Source organism: Mobula birostris, chromosome 9, assembly GCF_030028105.1.
Source record: "Mobula birostris isolate sMobBir1 chromosome 9, sMobBir1.hap1, whole genome shotgun sequence".
Taxonomy (NCBI): Eukaryota; Metazoa; Chordata; class Chondrichthyes; order Myliobatiformes; family Myliobatidae; genus Mobula; species Mobula birostris.
The window spans coordinates 138,734,283-138,742,087 of NC_092378.1; the positions used below are offsets into that span (position 1 = coordinate 138,734,283).

At 42.7% G+C, this 7,805-nt stretch overlaps 1 non-coding gene across 1 annotated transcript; it reads left to right on the forward strand.

The window, feature by feature from the left end:
- The first annotated feature begins 6,773 nt into the window (after positions 1-6,773).
- On the forward strand, positions 6,774-6,896 carry LOC140203517 (U6atac minor spliceosomal RNA). The gene has a single exon (XR_011887387.1). It is a non-coding gene; the product is annotated as a U6atac minor spliceosomal RNA (small nuclear RNA).
- Positions 6,897-7,805: the final 909 nt, after the last annotated feature.

A 7,805-nucleotide genomic window follows, 5' to 3' on the forward strand; every position in this document is an offset into this window, starting at 1 on the left:
AGTATAAATGAGTGGCAGGAATGGGTGCGGTAACAGGTGATAGTGAGAGAAAGGGCCTGCTGAAATGTCAAGACTTTGGGATGAACAGTAGATCACAGTCTTTGCTTGGTGGGTTATGATGGCGGGGGGGCTGATGCTTTTTGCTGGAATGAGCTTGGGGGGGGAGAGGGAGCATTGAAGCTTTTCTGCTGCTTGTGCACGGGAGGGGGGAGGGGGCTTTGGGGTTCTAATGTTTTTCTGTCATTCATTCTTTGGGGATTTTTTTCCTCTCTGTTTCGTGGATGTCTGCGAAGAGTAAAAATTTCAGGTTGTAGATGGCATACGTTCCTGACATTAAATTGAACCATGGAACCATTGATAGATGAATTCGGGTGATAGAGAGATGGAGACAGAGAAAGTGGGAAAGTGCCAGAAGTTGGAAGGTGATAGGTCTTAAACACAAGAGATGCTGCAAATGCTGGAAATCCAGAGCAACTCACATAAGATACTGGAGGAACATCTATGAAAAATGAAAAATGAATAAACAGTCGGCATTTTGATCTAAGACCCTTCCTCAGGATTGGAAATGAAGGGGAAGAAATCAGAATAAGAAGATGGGGAAAGGGAAGGTGTACAAGCTACAAAGAGATAGGGGAGCCAGGTAGGTAGGGGAGGAAGTAAGACCAGGGAGATGATAGGTGGAAATGGTAAAGGGCTAAAAAAGGAATCTGACAGGAGAGGAGAGTGGACCATGGAAGAATGGGAAGGAGGAGGGGCATCAGAAGGATAAGATAAGCATGTGAAGAGAAAAGGAGAGAGGAGCCAGAGTGGGGATTAAAAGAAGAGGGAAAGGGGAGGAGGGAAAATGACCAGAAGTTAGAGAAATTGATGTTCACGCCATTAGATTGGAGGCTACCAAGACAGAATAAGTGGTGCTGCTCCTCCGACCTGAGAATGGCTTCAGCATGCCAACAGAGGAAGTTCTGGATCAACATGTTGGAATGGGAGTGAGGACTGGAATTACAATCATTGGCCACCAGGAAATCCTTTGATAAATCTTGTTCTAAGATGGGGACTTAGTTCAATTCCGCATCTGATACAGCTAAGTGTGGACGGACAGAAACTATGGTCAGTGAGGTGAATCAAGTTGGACCAAATACTTCCCACTTTGTGTGAACGACCCCTATTGCAGCCAAGGTACCCTCTGCCCTTGATGCTGTGTCATTTTCTGTTTGGTATCAGTCGGTCCAAACGGAATGCTTACGCACTGAGCAACAATAACACCAATCAGCCGGCTGAGCAGCCAAACTCAGAAGAAATTGCTCATTGATAAATATTAATTGGATTATACATACAAGATTAGGACAGAAGCTGGAACATCATAATATTTTAAGAATTAATTATAATACTGTAAAAGTTAATTAAATATTGGTTAATTTATTTGAGAGAATCCTTAAAACTTAATTTTTTGGGCAGGATTTGGTATTAAATGATAATTAAGGTTCAGTGTACTATTTATAACATAATAGTCACAGCAAAACATAACATTCACAGAATATTTTGCAATAAGATTAGTTCAGAAATACCCATAATTTTCATTAGTTTGCTCGTTTCCAATGATATACACGAAACAGACTAAAAGACACCCTGTGGAAATGTACTGAAACACTAATAAAGATCATTTAGAATTTTCTTCCAAATGTAGAAATCAGGGAACTTCCATCAGTTTAGGTGTTCTTGTGCCTAATGTTACAGGTTTCCTGAACACAACATCAAAACCACAACAATTTTAGATTAATTTAATCCCTGCAACTGCCCCAATAAGCTGCATAGAAAATGCAAAAGTACCACCCGCTCCACTCCCCCCAGTATTATAAGCCCAACCGTCACTACCCAGAGTACTACAGTCATCCACCAGCCTTCCAACACCTCACAAAGCCACTATCTTCCCTTGGAGTTTAATGCTAATGGAACTGGTTCCTTAATTGTTAGATTTCATCTACCCAATCCTCAATGTGATCAGCCAGTGAATCAGATGTTTCCCGATTCATCAGAAATATAAGTGCAGGCCAAAAAAAGCACAAATGCTACCTTTCCCTGCAAGCAAGTAGTCTAAGGCTATCTGATTCTGCAAAACCACCATTCGAAGAGACATCATCTTGACCAACTCTTGGGTCTATACATCCTCTGTGCTTGAGGACTATGGCCATCTCGTGAGCTAGCATCTCCATCACAGAGGACATACATATCAGTTCCTGGGACAAGTGGGTCATACCATACTGGGGAAAGGCTATCATTTTAAACCTTTCTGCCTCTGTCATAGCCCTCTTACCACACTGACAAAAAAAATCCAGTCTACCATTTTCCGTCCTTGCCTCGTGACCGCTCAGAGTGTCGTTGTTGATCTCGTTGTGGTATCCATTACACCCTTCATGGAGGCCATTTTCCAGTGTATTTGACCTAAGTTCAGTGGTGCTGGAAAGCTGCCACTGTTCCTGGTGGAAAACTGGGAAAGGGCCAAAAAAATCATTTGGACCTTGGTCAACCAGAGCCCTGGTCTCACACCAAAGGTGTGGTTGACCCAGGGGAGGGATATTCTTTTGCTCTTCTATGGATTCTGAAGGAAAGGTCTATAGGGCCTGGTCAGAAACTCCAAACATTGGCCTAGTTCAAATCTTGCAAATGTGACTTATCCTGGCACGTACAGCACTATCTAAAAAGTGGCAGCAGCGAGCTTCACTCTGTCTAGGAACTGGGTCTATGCTCTCAAAGGATATATATTCTGGTTTATCATAAAATATTACCTTTATTTGTCACTTGAACATTAAAACTTACAGTGAAAGGTGTTGTTTTGCATCAAATCAAATCAGCAAAGATTGTGCTGGGAGGCCCACAAGTGTCGCCACATTTCCAGCACCAAAATAGCATGCCCACAACTCATCAACCCGAACCAAATGTCTTTGGAATGTGGGAAGAAACCAGAGTGTAGAGAAAGCATACAAACTCCTTAGAGACAGCAGTGGGAATTGAACCCTAATCTTACAGCTGGCGGTTGTAGACCATTGTGCTAACCGCTAAAGGAATGTCTGCCTGGATCATCTGATCTGGGTCCAAAGACTACCACAATATTTTTCTCAGGAGAGGAGAAGGTTTCTAGCTGTCCCACAGCCCTGTGCTTCTTGTTACAGTATGCTGAGACTCTAGATAAGCTTTCAAGCCGTTGGAAGCCACATAAACAGCACTGACCATCACAATGCCTTGCTCCCCTCAAGTTGAGCAACAGAGCTCAGAGGCACAAATTCAAGGGTATCTTCACCTTTTTGGAACCCAGGAACCATTGTCTCTCAGCTGTTTGAACTTGGACTGCTTAGAGTCAGTCCTGAGCCTTTGCAGAGCCTGTTGTTGCCACTATAGTTGTCGGATTGTGCACACCCTGGATGAAGGCTACTCTCTCAATTACCCGCTGCAAACTTCGTCACTTTTCATCTGTGCTCAGCTTTCAGCTGCTGTATAAAGCCCACCTTCTTAATAAAGATATTGGCCATATATACTAATATCTCATTCTTTTATTCTGTGAAATACCTTGAGGTGTTCCTCTGCACTAGGGCTCCCTCAGAAATAAAAGCTACTTTTGGAGAGAGGTGGGGAATTCAGCTGATTATAGTGCTAATGTGGGGGAGTGTTGTAGAGTTGCTTTCCTTGGATAAAACTGTCAGGGATTTTCCTCATGATTGGAGATCATTTGAAAAGATGAATGACGGTAATAACCACCCATCCTCCCTTCATGGCCTTTGTCACTCATGAATAAGTGTTTGGCTTTTTCTTGCAGAATCTGATTACAACCAGAGGAATCAGTCCCTCGTCATCAAGGGGACTAGTAGGAGAAGAGATTTGTAGGGCAGCTCACTCATAAAATATTAAAGGCATCGTCATAGAGAGGTGCAATGTGGAAACAAGCCTTTTGGCTCATTGAGTCTGTGCCGCCTGTCTACCTCAATCTCTTTTTTTTTCATTCTTACCACACTCTCATGAACTATTTCCTGAAGAAGGGTCTCGGCCCGAAACATCGACTGTTTTTCATTTCCATAGTTGCCGCCTGGCCTGCTGAGTTCCTCCAGCATTTTGTGTGTGTTGCTTCTCCTGAGCTCCCCCAGATCCTGTCACTCACCCAGACACTAGCGGGAATTTACAGTGGCAAGTCAACTTGTACATCTTTGGGATTTTGGAGGAAACTGGAGCAGCCTGAGGAAGCCCATGTGGTTATAGGAAGAACGTGCAAACTCCACGTAGAAAGCACCAGAGTCAGGATTGAACCTGATCTCAGGTGCCTTGAGGGAGCTGCACTACCACTTGTGCCCTTGTGTCACCCTAACAACAGAAAAAAATCTGAAATATGGTCCCATCAAGTTGAATGGAATGCACTCCAAGTTCCGAAAACAAAGGTCTACCCACTCATGGTATGGAGATGTTCTCAGAGCAGGTTTGCTATTCAATGTCATGGCTTAATAAATGGCGATCCTGCCCTTTTCAGCTGGCCTTTATGCCTTGTTTAAGAATTATCTATCAATTTCAGTTGTCCATTTCATCATTTGCCCATATGTGACTTCCAGAGCCCCAAACCTTCAGCACTCACCACGTCCTAATTACTTTCCAGTAAATCCCATTCATCCAAAAAAAGCATTTCTCGTCATGTGATGCAGAGACACGTTGCAAATTCTTAATGGTCCCAATGCAAAGAAAATGCTTGCTTCACTATTTTCTGTGATAAGATTCATTAAAGTGGAGGTGAAGAATAGCCAGGAGACAGCTCAAAAATTGGCAAACTGTGGCAGAAGGCCAACGAAAAGATAGGAACACTGAAAAAGAAAAATAATCTGCTGGAGGAACGTGGCGGGTCGAGCAACATCTATGGGAATTGTCTATGAATAAGATCAAAACCCTACAGAGGGAATCTTCGGTTGCAGCAGGTGCACATGAAACGTTGTCTCACCTGGAAGTGCTGTTTAAGCCCCTGGATAGTGGTGACAGTGAAGGTATAAGGACAAGTGCTACACCTCTTCTGAATCCAGAGAAAAGTGCCAGAGGGCTGCTTGGGAAGGGATGAATGGAGCAGGGAGTCACAGAGGCACCTGTCCTTATGGAAGCCAGATTAGTGTAGAGAGGGGTAGATGTGGCTGGTGATGGTTTCTGATTGAAGCAGGCAGTTACTTAATGCAGAGTTTCGACCTGAAACATCGACAGCTCCTTTCCTTCCACAGATGCTTCTCAACCTGTTGAGTTCCTCCGGAAGATTTATTGATCCAGATTCCAGGCTCCTTATTCTCTCAGATGGTGAACGTGCGAATTTACGACTGCCACAAGAATGCAGCATCAATCATCAAGATCCAGGCCACACTCTGCTCCCGCTATTGCCATCGGCAAGGAGGCACGGGAGCCTTAGGTCCCACAGTACCAGGTTCAGGAACAGTTATTACCCTTCAACCATCAGGCTCCTAAACTAGTGTGGATAACTTCACTCACCCCAACACTGAATTAATTCTGCAACCTGTGGACTCACCTTCATGAACTTTAGAACTCATGTTTGCAATATTAGTTATGTATTTGTTTATTTATCTGGTTATCTATTCAGTTATTTATTATTATTATTATTATTAGTAGTAGTAGTAGTAGTATACAGTGGCATGCAAAAGTTTGGGCACCCCTGGCCAAAAAGATCTATTCAAAAGGTTCAAAGGAACATCTAAACAAGCCTGATGAATTTCGGAAACAAGTCCTGTGGACTGATGAAGTTAAAATAGAACTTTTTGGCTGCAATGAACAAAGGTATGTTTGGAGAATTAATACCAGCAAATTCTGGAAGCAAACATCACACCGTCTGTAAAAAAGCCGAAGATGAAAAGAAGATGGCTTTTACAACAGGATAATGATCCTAAACACACCTCAAAATCCACAATGGACTACCCCAAGAGGCACAAGCTGAAGGTTTTGCCATGGCCCTCACAGTCCCCCGACCTAAACATCATCGAGAATCTGTGGATAGACCTCAAAAGAGCAGTGCATGCAAGATGGCCCAAGAATCTCATAGAACTAGAAGCCTTTTGCAAGGAAGAATGGGTGAAAATCCCCCAAACAAGAATTGAAAGGCTCTTAGCTGGCTACAAAAAGCATTTACAAGCTGTGATACTTGCCAAAGGGGGTGTTACTAAGTACTGACCATGCAGGGTGCCCAAAATTTGCTTTGGGCCCTTTTCCTTTTTTGTTATTTTGAAATTGTAAAAGATGGAAATAAAAAAGTTTTTTTTTTGCTTAAGATATTAAAGAAATGTGTCATCTTTAACTTTATGTCATTTGGAAATCAGTTCATCTTTTACTTGCTTAGCTATTCACAGTAACAGAAATTTTGCCAAGGGGTGCCCAAACTTTTGAATGCCACTGTAATCACAGTACTTGTTTCTTTTTGTATTTGCACAGTTTGTTTTCTTTTGCACAGTGGTTGTTTGTCTTCGTGTGTGGTTTTTCATTGATTCTACTGTATTTCTTTGCTCTACTGAGAATGCCTGCAAGAAAATGCAGCTCAGGGTAGTATCTGGCGATCTACACATACTTTGATAATAATTTTATTTTGAACTTTGAACTTTTGCATCTCCACAGCCTGAATTGTGGTCCCCAAGATCATCAGCTCAGAAACATGGGGGTTCAATGCTTCAGATTTATTACAAACAGACTCTTCCATCAGTAATCGAAAGAATACAGATGCAGGAAATCTGAAACAAACATCTAAAATGCTGGAAATAGTGTTGTATGAAAGGAGAGAGAGTTAGTACTTCCATTGCTAAGGATGGAAGGAGGTCTAGTGCTCTCATAACATATAAATGATTAAGGCATTGCCATCTACTTAGGTGCATCTTTGATTTTGTGTGGAATGAGCTGCAAGTGGAAGTAGTGGATGGGTGTTCGATTTCAATATTTACAAGAGATTTGGTTAGATACATGGATGGGGGTTGTATGGAGAGCTATGGTCTGGGCCCAGGTCGATGGGACTAGGAAGCATAATATTTCAGCATGGACTAGATGGGCTGAAGGGCCTGTTTCCGTGCTGTAGCTCTCTATGACTCAGCAGGCCAGTTCTGAAAGAACGCCATAGACCTGAAATGAGAACCATGTTTCTCTCTCCACAGATGCTGCCTGACATGCGTCAGTTGCTTTTTCTGTTTCTATTTCGTCACTAGGGGTCCCTAAGTTTACAAAGACTCTATAAAGACAGTACTAGCCAGATATCAAGATGCTTGTAATTACCACAAATGTACAAGTTAGGAGCAAGAGTCAGCCACTCAATCTCTTGAGCTACTCCTCCATTTTATAAGGTCATGGCTGCTTTGCTTGTAATTTCAATTCTACATTGCCATTTTATTATGTGATCTTTCATTCCCCATCCCCTTTACTTATCCATCTACCACAACATTAAAAATGATCAATTACCAATTTTTACTGATACATAATGACTTAGTAGGGCAGCTGGTCTGCTGGGACATGTGGACACAATTCAGCTCCTCATGGACCAAACCTCCCCTTTACGGACTCTGCCTATACGTCTTGCTGCCTCAGTAAAGCAGCCAGTGTAATCAGCAACCCCGTCAATCCCAGATATTCTCGCTTCTCCCCTCTCCCATTGGGCAGAAAATACAAAAGCCTGAAAGTACATACCAGCAGGCTCAAGAACACCTTCTACCCGGCTGTAGAAAGGTGATTAAACGGCTCCCTAGTATGATGACAGGGACTCCTGACCTCATGATCTACCTTGATATGATCCTGCACTTCACTTTCTC